Below are 12,809 nucleotides of genomic sequence, written 5' to 3'. Positions count from 1 at the left end.
TAACATGTTCTTTTTCTAGTTTGTTACTCCCTAACAACTGCTTTCTACTTTGTAGACTCAATAAACTGTAGTGAAACAAGCTTTGATATTTTATTTCATAAAAGTTTCCCCTATGTCCTCTGGGCCAGCCTAAAGAAGAACAAATGGGCCCAAAGTAGTCTTGTACAAAAGAACATTGCAATGCAGTCAATACAAATGATGTCCTACTTATACAGCCATGAGAGTGACTGTACACTATAGCCAGCATGGATTTTTCACATTCTGCCATGTTAAATTGAAAATGCCCCCATGCCATTCTGATGCTTCCCATAAGCTCATTTAAAAACAAAATCTTACAAAATTTATAGTCTTGAACTCAGAAATGCTTGCTTAACAACCCTCTAAGTTTTCATGGTGATACACACAACAGTCAGAGACAATCGAGAGTACAAAGTGTAAAATAAGAGGGGGGGAAATCCAGAGCCGTGTTAAGACTTTTTTCTGTCAGTGGTCTCATAATTTTTCAAAATTAATTAAAAATCAGCCATGTTTACAGAGTACCTGTAATCCTAGTACTGCCCTTGCCCCATACTATGACCTTCATCTTCTGCAGTTTAGAAGTGGGGAAAAATGTATGGCTGATTTTTAATTAATTTAATAAATTTAACTTTGGAGTCTATGATAGCGCAGGCATGCTCAGTAAGAACCAACTGTCAGTGTTCTAAAAGCCAGACTAACAGCTGTTTGGCTTGGCTAATCAGGGGACCACACCCACCCCAGGCATTTTTCCACTTTAAACAGTCATGGCTTCCCCTAAAGAATCCTGGTAAGTGTCGTTTGTGAAGTGTGATGAGAGTTGTTAAGAGACTCTCTATTCCCCTGACAGAGCTTCATTCAGCCCCTCTTCTGGTGACTGTAGCTCTTTGAGGGGAATAGGGCATCTTCTAACTACTCTCAGCACCTTTCACAACCTACACTTCCCAGGATTCTTTGAGGGAAGCCATGACTGTTTAAAGTAGAATAAATGTCTGGAGAAGAATAAATGGCTGGATATGATGGGAGTTGTAGTACAACCCCCACCCTACCAAGGAGATGGCAATGCCGCAGCATGAACAGACAGTTCTTCTTCACTTCTGCGATAAGCATATGGGAAGAAGGGAGAGTTCAGGTGGGCCCGTCCTATCTAAGGACCCACCACATGGCCAGAGTTATCATTATTTGCCTGGCCCCCAAGGTACCCTTTCCCCCCTTAAGGTGGTGGATGGACTGGTGGGTGAAGGAGAGAAAGGAATCTTCTCGGAGGTGCATCAAAACTTCCCCTCAAGCAAGCAGCTTACTAGTCCTCCATCCTTGCCTATAACTGTAGGTTACAGAATGCAGCTAATTCTGGATTATAACTATGGATGGGGGATAAATCCGATCCAGTTCATATTTAAAAGTGAACCTATCTAATTTGCCCTTTCTGAAGCAGTACACAAGAACCAAAACCAAGCCAAACTTCAAAATTCACACTTTTTAAAAGTTTGAAATGTAAATGTTCATCTAAGTAAGTCAAGTAATGTGTACAAAAAGTGAAAATAGCATACAAAAATGCATTATATTGGGGAAAGTTGCTTTCAACAAATATGTGTATTAGGCAAAACTGAATACACACATGTATATTTTAGGAGAAATTTTCATTAAATTGCTGAAATTTTCATGAGAACTTTTTTTAAAAAATGTGCAAGCTGATGTGGAAATGTAGAGAACTGAACTGAAAGTGGTGGAGCCAGTAGTGGTGTAGTGGTTAGAGTGTTGGACTAGTACCTGGGAGACCCAGGTTCAAATCCCCACTTACCATGAAGCTCACTGGGTGACCTTGGGACAGTTACTGCCTTGCAGCCTGACCTACCTCACAGGGTTGTTGTGGGAATTAAATGAGACGGGGGAGAGCTATGTACGCCACTTTGAGCTCCTTGGAGAAAAGAGGGATATAAATATACTAAATAAAGATAAATAAAATGTGACACCGAAATTGACAAATTCACCCATCTCTAATTACAACATATATAAAATGTAAACAAATGTGTAAAGGAGTGTGTGGTAATTTAGCAATCAAATTGTTTTTTTAAACCTGAGATTAAGTATGTGCTTAATTTGTTTACACTATCAAAGAGTTAGTAAGAAGAAAGTTGGAGATATAAGCAAGAGAAAGTATGTCTGGATAATTTGTGTAGTTTTACTTCATTTCTCTCTTTCAATATAAGATTAATGATTGTAAGAAGCATCCTAGGTCATTATCTGGTATCTGCATGCAGAGGTGTGTATAGTTTAGAATTCAGAGCAAATCACCCAACAGCGACCTCAGACAGCAACCAAAGATAGTGAATCAACAGTCTCAGTAATCACCTTGGGCATCCCTGACAGTGTAAGGCAAGTCTTACAGAACTTCTAATCTTGCAAGGGTAAAATAAATCCCTTTATCTCCAAAAGAGACTCTGCTTAGTTGAACAGAAATCCATGCAAAAAAAAGAGATCATCTATAGAAAGAGTAACCTGCACTCACTCTATTAAAATCGGAGCTACATAATCTCTGCGGGTCTATCACATAAACATGGAACATAATATCTATCATTCTGATAATTTAAGTGACAACTTATGCAGTAGTTTTTAAAGTTTTGACCAGGTCTCTAACCAAGATGGACTGAGCAAGCAAAACTTTGGGTATGTTTTCCAGTGGTCTAAAGGCAGGTATCCTTCACAGTTCTTTGAACTTCTCCCAAAGCATTTTTTGTTCTCTTCTTCTATCCAGATTTAATTTCCTTCTGCTTAAGTTCCAAATTATTTGAAAAACTGAATTTTGTAAGCAGAAGAAATTAAACTCTATGCAAATTAACTCATCTGCATACTTTTCTCAGAACAGAATTTGAATTGCTCTGGGCCATTGTGTACTTGGGCCCTGAGCAGTCTCTTTTGAAAACGTACACATTCACATTAAATAAGCAACAAGGCTACAGCTTTTTTTAAATCCCAGCATGCTTCAGGAAGTGTTCTGACCATTGTAATTCCATATAGAACTGTCATTGCTTTATGAGATTACAATTAAACATTAGAGTGAGAGTTAACTTTGAATTCCTTTGCCTCTGCTCCCTTTGATTTCCTGCTTAAGCACCAACCCATTGTAATGCAGTGCCATTAAAACAAACATTTTGAACAGATTGCAAGGCATATAGAACATGAGAATCTGGTTGGAGCAAACTGTGGCAGTGTTCAGAATAACGTCGATATAATACTATAGTTCCAATTCATAGACTGGTTTTGTTAAAAAAAAAAAAATTAATAAAGTAATGTTTGGAAGAACATAAGATAAAAGCAAACCAAACAGTTTTAGTGAGAAAGAGGACTCTGTTTATATTCTTAACCAGAAAAAAGGAGCAACTGACTGTCCCTTTCCTTGTGCAAGGCAATGCGTGTATGATAAAGCAGACTTTAAATATCTGCAAATTGCACATCACAACAAATTAATTTCATTATTTATTAATTATTAATTAGATTTATATTCCACTCTTCCTCCCAGTAGGAGCCCACATAAAATAAATTGAATTAAACAAATAAAATTCCTATATTGATTTGAGGGGGAGAAAACAATTTATTTATTTATTTGTTTGTTTGTTTGTTTGTTTGTTTATTTATTACACTTGTATACCGCCCCATAGCCGAAGCTCTCTGGGCAGTTTACAGTAACTAAATTAAAGTTTAGTTTAGCTTTCCTGACCAGAAAGACCTCCTAGTAATGGCAGCACAAAAGAGGGAGAAGCACCTCCTTGTGGAGATGAGAAGAGACATCTGATTTTGTTGGGGGATAGTAGGCTACTGGCAGTGTCTTAGCAGGCCAGATCTGGCCCCCAGACTGCGAGTTCATCAGCCCTGAATTACACCTCTTAGCAGAACAGGTAAAAGCATTTGTGTGAGTGCTCGGAAATGTTTAGTGAAAAAAAAGACTCCACATCCTTTAAGGCTAATGCGCCACTTCCACTCATGAGGGAATACTGTTTGGCAGGGTATTCTTGTAGCATCCAGTACCACAATTGGCACACACAAAGACAGACAGATGTGATTACACCCCCTCACATGAACAAGTTTCAGATGGACCTTTAATTTGCATTACATAGTAAGTTGATTATAGCCCAAATGCTGCTTAGATGGCTCAGCAGTGAACAGATTTGTATATTCATCCACCCACAGTATCCTCTCTTCCCACTCTGAAGTCTCAAAATCTCCCTCAAGGGGCCCAGGATAATTGGTTAATCAAAAACACCCTCCAGCTTTGGAGGAATACAGCACTAAATTGGAAATGTTTGGTATACCTAAAACTCCCAGAATCCTACCCATGGTAACCTCGATTTCACCATGATGCTTCACTAATAAAATCACCATGTTCTGGGTGGACTGAAAGATAAATATTTACTAGATGTTCATATATGAATCCAGATGGTTTTCTTCTTATAATATGATAAAAAAGAGTGTGGATCTATGTTCCTCGTCCTCCTACTCAGTTCTTTGAAGGATGCCTTCAGATTCTGCAGCAATGTTATTAAATATACAGGATCAGTGTACCAATGTTCCCCAATGGAAACTGAACTTCTTATTCTGAGGCATTAAAATTAGCTCCATAGTTTGCCCTGCTTGAAGAGTCCATTGGCTAAAAATCAAGTGAAAAATTATTTACATGCTCCCTTTCCTGAAGAATGTTAGATGTTATGCAGAACGCTCCATTCCCTTTAGCTCTCCTGAGTATTCAACACTCCACGATAGATTGCTTGCAAAAATTTTATCTCTCCATCAGTGCATGCTAAGCATTGCAATTTGCCTAATATGGACAGTCTTGTCTTAAAAGACAATAATCCATTTTAATTGTAGCAATTTATTTGGCTTTGGATTGCCTTTCTATAAAGCTATTGCTGGTCCAAAATAATTAAATCCCCTTAGTAAGGAGCTGGGAAATTTCATGGCCATTTCCCTCTAGAGAACTGTTGTCACTAGTGATTATTCTAATCTTCAGCCACACACAAATATTGTCAGGAAGAACAGCCAGGCCTTTGTTTCTATAGTTTGAAGTACTAAGTCAAGAATGTAATTTTGCATTAAATAGGACTTACGGTGGCTTCACGCATACATTTTGGACTCCTTTTTCTCTGTGTGACGCTCCCCATCACACAGAAAGATATGCAAAAGGAAGGCAGACTCTAACAAGGTCAGGGAATCTTTCAAACTAAGGGCCACATTTCCTCATGAGCAACCTTTTTGGGGGTATGCATATGGCAGAGCCAAAGGTAAAAACATATGTGACTCTTACCTTTGCATAGTAGTCTATATTCCAGCCATGCAAAAGTCAGAGGTGACTACATACACACCATCCTCCATTCAGGCAAGCAAGAGGTCCCATTACATAACATCATAAGAAGAGCCTACTGGATCAGGGCAATGGCCCATCAAGTCCAGCATCCTGTTCTCACAGTGGCCAACCAGTTGCCTATGGGAAACCCACAAGCAGGACCTGAGCACAAGAGCACTCTCCCTTCCTGCAATTTTTAGCAATTGGTATTCAGAAAAATGCTGCCTCCAATCGTGGAGGCAGAGGATAGCCATCATAGCTAGGAGCCATTGATAGCTTTAATCTTCATAAAGCCATCCGAGTTGGTGGTCATCACTGCCTCTTGTGGGAGTGAATTCCACTACGCACTGTGTGAAGAAATACTTTCCTTTGTCTGTCAAATACACATTCCAGTACAGCACAGTAGGCTGGCAAGGGGCACAGTCTGGAGAGAATCCTGAGGGCCAGATAGACCACAAGCTGTGGCAAAGGTTTGTTCTTGGGTTACCTATCATGGTTGGGCATAACACTAAGCCAAACCATGGCTTAGAGAGGATGGCAGCAGGACTGGAGGAAGAACAAAGCAGCTGCAGTTATTTTCTGAATACCTGCACACTCACACAACCACACTTAAGCATGTGCTATGTGTGAACTGGGTGTCTAGCAGCTCTTTGTTTCCGGCTTTACATGCAAATTACACAAACCAGGGTTTCCATTAACCAGGCCCTGAAATCACAGCTGAATGCTGTTTTGGGATTCAGATAAATAAGATTTCTGGATAAATGTTTACCATAGTAAAGGTTTGTATTGTTTTCCTTAACCACCATTAGGAGGGGAGGGGAGTGGGAAGAGGGAGTGCACCGAAGGAAAGAGGGCAAGTTCTTACATCTGGCTCCCAATTGCTGAACTATAATTAAGAGAAGATAGCATAACAGTGGTGTACCAAGGGCACAGCAGTGGGGGCAGTCTGCCCTGGGTGCAAGCAATAAAGGGGTGCATTGCCTGAGATTCCCTCTGTCGAAGCACTGAAAACCGGAGGGTTGGACACTCCTCCCTTCCCCGCTCGCTGAGCAGCAAAGTTACTCTACTGGAGCACGACCAGCTGCCGTCGCCAAGTGCAGGAGCACATGGCTCAGGATTGTCCTGGAGATGCGTGCACGCACGAGGGGGGAGGGCACCCCAGCGTAGCCACCGCGGAGGAGAAAAGGTGACTGTTCCTGCTTTTAAAAAAACAAACAAACTCCGGCCCCTTTCATCCTGACAACAGGAGGATCTGGACTGACCAGGAAGACGAACTTTCCTCACGGCTTTAGGAGAGAGCGCCTGAGCTGAGTCAGACTCCTTGCAAAAGTTCTCCAAACTCAGCATGGCCCCGGTGGTTTGAGCTGTCAGTTTGCTGGCAGCACTCACTTCCTTCGTCACTCCCTCGGCTGTCCTACTTGGAGTAGCCCGCGGGCAGTTCTCAGCAGATAAGCAGCTGCTTCCCAGGAAGGGGTCCCGTTTTTACCAGGGAGGAGGGCCACCTCTCTTGACTCATCTTTCACTCAGGCGTGTGTGTTCCCTTTTTTGACTCACGTCGGGACTTGGAGAGCTCCTAGTGGGGTAGGGTGGGGAGAAGATGGAGACCATCCCCATGTGTCACGGCCAGTGGCCAGGGAGGCCTCCTTATCAGCAGTGGCAGAAAGGGCTCTGGGCAAACAGCAGCCAACCCCCCCACACGCAACCTTCCCCTGGAAGAAAGGAGAGGACGCACACACCTGGAGGGGGGGCTAGGGAGCAGGACTCCTCCTGGGCTCTTTGGGATGGGTGGCCTATGTGTGTGTGTTGGGCTCGAACCTCCTGGGGAAGGATCTGGGGTGTCTTCTCTGTCTCCTGTTAGGGAGGCAGGGAGCGTGAGGTCACCTGTCAGCCACTGCCTGGAGAGGCCTCAGTAGAGGTGGCAGCAGCAGCAGCATGTTTCGGGAGGAATGGGGCTGCCAGCAGCTGTGAAAGAAGGCCAGGGAGCAGCAGGGAGAACATCCACGGGGTGCAGTGTATAGAGGAGGGGGGTGTTAAGACATTATCCACTCCAGGTGTCAAATTCGCTAGGTATGCCACTGCAGCATAACATCTGCACCAACTCTTAATGTCTCTCTCTCACACTGGCTTAGTTTTAACAGCTTCTTTACATTTCTGTCAGACCTACTACACTTTGGGGGAAATGAACACCCATTGCTCTCTTTTTCTGTCACCACCTCAGAACAAGTCTGGTGTCCACAACTCTCTCTATATGGAAGGAAAGGAAGAGAAGCACCCAAGCTACTAAAAACAATGCTTAACATTTGTATAGTGCTTTACATGTCCAGAGCACTTCACATTTAGCCATAATTGTCAGAATAAGAGATGTAAAATTTCTGGAAAATTTGAAGCCATGGAACAAACCCATTTTTTTCCTGTTTTTTCTTCAAAACACCCAGAAATTTTCAGAAAAATTGAAAAAAAGAAATATTAGCACTTTTTACAGATTGAAAGTCACTTCATTACTTCAGGAACATCAAATGTAATTATGTAAAAGTTGGTTTGGCATAAAATTATCACATTTGGTATATTAAAAGTACATTTTATTCAAACAATTATTACAAATTTAATTTACTTCTTAAAAAATTTATTTTTTTGTAACAACTGGATCTATAAGATCCTGAACTGTAAGGAACACCTGAACTGTAAGGAACCTCTTTCATTTTGCCAGTTTATGAGGAGCAGGCAAAAAACAATTTAAAAAAAAAACGGAAGAAACCATCAACATTAGTAACAAAGAAAATTATTTATGTCTCTGCTAGTCCTCCACAGTGTCAAACAACATAAAGCATCCATTCCCATAAAAAGAACAGAGAAAAAGGGGGGGACCAAAATTCAATGAAATGTTTTATTCATCATGCTAAAATAAAACATTCCATAATCCATTTTTTCTTCATTTTTTTCAATTTTTTGGAAAAAAACAAAAAAGGCTTCAGGGTTTTTTCCGGGACTTCACATCTTTAGTCACAACAGCCCTATAAATCAATATTATGATCCCCCCATATTGCAGATACTGTTCTGGACAAAAGCTGGTTGGCATGTGGCTTCCACGGATCAGATGTTCTGAAAGAGAGTACCTTGTCCCTCAAAAATGTAAAACCAGTGCAGCTGCAGAACACCCATTCGTTTCTGCAAAAACTGGTGCAAGGTTCCCACACAGATGCCTTTTAAGACAATTAAGCTATGCAGCAGCAACAGTTGGTAAATAGCAGTTGAACATGTCATCTAAGTATAGCCATTTAGGTGCCTGCTTAATACTCACATCTTCACCCAGGCTTTCCCTGAGAGGTGATCCAGCTTTGTTGATGTATTAATTTGATCTACTTTTTTGTGATATATTTTGTATTTGTTTTATGGATGTGTTTTTACTTTTGGTTTTATGCTGTTCGCTAGTAACGCATTTTTCTTAACATTGGCACTATAGTTTTTTTTGCAAATAAATAAATGCATACCTCTACAGAGTTGGGCCATATGTCTGAAACCACGTTTAAGAAGGTAAATCCCATTTTACTGCACTGGTTCTTGAGAGAGTACACAGGCCTACTAATCTGTTATGATGCAGACAGAACATTTCAGCAGTGTGGTTTTATTTCTCTGTGTAGTGGTGCAACAAAATGGCACATACAAACTTTTTAAAAGCTGTCGTTGACAAGGACCAGTCTGCTTACATGTCATTTTATTTGCTCATTCAAAATTCAAGCCCTTTCTGCATCTTCACACATTATGAAAACGGACCTGTACTGGTCTAAAACACAGACTAATTCTGTGGAATGTGAATTCAGCCGATACGTTGTGACTCATGGAGGAAATTTCCATTAACAGAGGGGGTTTCCAAACTCTAGCAGAGCGAGTCCAGAAAACAGCATTTGAAGAAGGCATGCAGCAATACTGTAAACCAGCCTTTCCCAACCAGTGTGCCTCCAGATGTTGTTGGACCACAACTCCCATCAGCCTCAGCCAGCATTGCCAATGGTCAGGAAAGATGGGAATTGTGGTCCAACAACATCTGGTGGCCCACTGGTTGGGAAAGGCTGCTGTAAACCCACAATCTTGTCCTCAGCTGAACATAAGCAGATCAAAGCAAAATACAGAGTTTGGAACCATGTGGGTCCACAGAGAGGAAGCCTTGGAAAACTAAGGAGAAAGGGGGACCTTTAACACTGGTAATTAGCGAGCAGAGTGGGAAACAACCTCCTGAATAACCCTCAATAACAGGTGCAGGGAGCTAAGTTGATATTCTGGTTTCTAGCCTAATTGTGAAATTGTGGGGGTGGGTGGTGGGTCAGAGAGAATTTCCATCATCACATCCAGTTCTTGTTAATCTAATTTCAGCAGAAGGAAACAAAACTTTACTTCACAACCCCATCTCTCTCTCTCTCTCTCTCTCTCTTTCTCTCTCTCTCTCTCTCTCTCTGTTGTGTGTGTGTGTGTGTGTGTGTGTGTGCAAGCTGCATCACATTTATCAGGATGTAGGCATAAGAACATAAGAACATAAGAAGAGCCTGCTGGATCAGGCCAGTGGCCCATCTAGTCCAGCATCCTGTTCTCACAGTGGCCAACCAGGTGCCTGGGGGAAGCCCGCAAGCAGGACCCGAGTGCAAGAACACTCTCCCCTCCTGAGGCTTCCGGCAACTGGTTTTCAGAAGCATGCTGCCTCTGACTAGGGTGGCAGAGCACAGCCATCACAGCTAGTAGCCATTGATAGCCCTGTCCTCCATGAATTTGTCTAATCTTCTTTTAAAGCCATCCAAGCTGGTGGCCATTACTGCATCTTGTGGGAGCAAATTCCATAGTTTAACTATGCGCTGAGTAAAGAAGTACTTCCTTTTGTCTGTCCTGAATCTTCCAACATTCAGCTTCTTTGAATGTCCACGAGTTCTAGTATTATGAGAGAGGGAGAAGAACTTTTCTCTATCCACTTTCTCAATGCCATGCATAATTTTATACACTTCTATCATGTCTCCTCTGACCCGCCTTTTCTCTAAACTAAAAAGCCCCAAATGCTGCAACCTTTCCTTGTAAGGGAGTCGCTCCATCCCCTTGATCATTCTGGTTGCCCTCTTCTGAACCTTTTCCAACTCTATAATATCCTTTTTGAGATGAGGCGACCAGAACTGTACACAGTATTCCAAATGCGGCCGCACCATAGATTTATACAACGGCATTATGATATCGGCTGTTTTATTTTCAATACCTTTCCTAATTATTGCTAGCATGGAATTTGCCTTTTTCACAGCTGCCGCACACTGGGTCGACATTTTCATCGTGCTGTCCACTACAATCCCGAGGTCTCTCTCCTGGTCGGTCACCGCCAGTTCAGACCCCATGAGCGTATATGTGAAATTCAGATTGTTTGCTCCAATATGCATAATTTTACACTTGTTTATATTGAATTGCATTTGCCATTTTTCTGCCCATTCACTCAGTTTGGAGAGGTCTTTTTGGAGCTCTTCGCAATCCCTTTTTGTTTTAACAACCCTGAACAATTTAGTGTCGTCAGCAAACTTGGCCACTTCACTGCTCACTCCTAATTCTAGGTCATTAATGAACAAGATGAAAAGTACAGGTCCCAATACCGATCCTTGAGGGACTCCACTTTCTACAGCCCTCCATTGGGAGAACTGTCCGTTTATTCCTACTCTCTGCTTTCTGCTTCTTAACCAATTCCTTATCCACAAGAGGACCTCTCCTCTTATTCCATGACTGCTAAGCTTCCTCAGAAGTCTTTGGTGAGGTACCTTGTCAAACGCTTTTTGAAAGTCTAAGTACACTATGTCCACTGGATCACCTCTATCTATATGCTTGTTGACACTCTCAAAGAATTCTAATAGGTTACTGAGACAGGACTTTCCCTTGCAGAAGCCATGCTGGCTCTGCTTCAGCAAGGCTTGTTCTTCTATGTGCTTAGTTAATCTAGCTTTAATAATACTTTCTACCAGTTTTCCAGGGACAGAAGTTAAGCTAACTGGCCTGTAATTTCCGGGATCCCCTCTGGGTCCCTTTTTGAAGATTGGCGTTACATTTGCCACTTTCCAGTCCTCAGGCACGGAGGAGGACCCAAGGGACAAATTACATATTTTAGTTAGCAGATCAGCAATTTCACATTTGAGTTCTTTGAGAACTCTCGGGTGGATGCCATCTGGGCCCGGTGATTTGTCAGTTTTTATATTGTCCATTAAGCTTAGAACTTCCTCTCTCGTTACCACTATTTGTCTTAGTTCCTCAGAATCCCTTCCTGCAAATGTTAGTTCAGGTTCAGGGATCTGCCCTATATCTTCCACTGTGAAGACAGATGCAAAGAATTCATTTAGCTTCTCTGCAATCTCCTTATCGTTCTTTAGTACACCTTTGACTCCCTTATCATCCAAGGGTCCAATCGTCTCCCTAGATGGTCTCCTGCTTTGAATGTATTTATAGAATTTTTTGTTGTTGGTTTTTATGTTCTTAGCAATGTGCTCCTCAAATTCTTTTTTAGCATCCCTTATTGTCTTCCTGCATTTCTTTTGCCAGAGTTTGTGTTCTTTTTTATTTTCTTCATTCGGACAAGACTTCCATTTTTTGAAGGAAGACTTTTTGCCTCTAAGAGCTTCCTTGACTTTGCTCGTTAACCATGCTGGCATCTTCTTGGCCCTGGCGGTACCTTTTCTGATCTGCGGTATGCACTCCAGTTGAGCTTCTAATATAGTGTTTTTAAACAACTTCCAAGCATTTTCGAGTGATGTGACCCTCTGGACTTTGTTTTTCAGCTTTCTTTTTACCAATCCCCTCATTTTTGTGAAGTTTCCTCTTTTGAAGTCAAATGTGACCGTGTTGGATTTTCTTGGCAATTGGCCAGTTACATGTATGTTTAATTTAATTTACATCTAGACATCTTCTGCATTTCTGGGAGGGGGGAATTCAGCAGAGGCTGACTGGTCCACTAGGGTTACTAGATCACTGCTCTACCAAGCAGTCTGCCCTCAGTCAGCCCCCACCTGCCCATCTCCTTACTTACAACCAGTCCAGCAGCTGGTGGCACTGACTGTTAGCTTCCTCCTCCTTAGTCTCAGTGTTGCTCCTTGTAGAACTCAGCAGGGAGGAGGATGGAGATTAAACCAGAATTAGTTGGCTCTGCGTATCATTGACTTTGGCTCTCCATTGGGGCTCCCTGCCTTCTGCCCTTCCAATGGACACCAGCCTCCAGTGCGGAAATTAAAAACCTGAGTCTACAATGCAAAAATTAGTATCAAGGCAGTGAAAAACACGGTGAAATATGACTAGGAATTCTGGTCTGGATGCACCCTCTGTTCAAAAGGTGATCTCTCAATGGCCAAAATATCCTAATACTGATTTTAGTCTCATAATCCCTAACTAAATTTCCAGCATGGCCTAGTAGATTGCATGAATTGCATTTACCTGAGAACCCTGCCTTCAAATCCCA

The 12,809-nt window shown here is 41.9% G+C and overlaps 1 protein-coding gene across 2 annotated transcripts in view; it reads right to left on the bottom strand.

Moving 5' to 3' along the window:
• ABTB3 (ankyrin repeat and BTB domain containing 3) overlaps window positions 1-12,809 on the bottom strand; it is a 326,024-nt gene that overhangs the window by 234,049 nt on the left and 79,166 nt on the right. The gene's annotated exons all lie outside the window — the stretch shown is intronic.

This window comes from Rhineura floridana, chromosome 8 (assembly GCF_030035675.1).
Source record: "Rhineura floridana isolate rRhiFlo1 chromosome 8, rRhiFlo1.hap2, whole genome shotgun sequence".
Lineage (NCBI taxonomy): Eukaryota > Metazoa > Chordata > Lepidosauria > Squamata > Rhineuridae > Rhineura > Rhineura floridana.
This window is presented reverse-complemented; position numbering and strand designations above follow the sequence as displayed.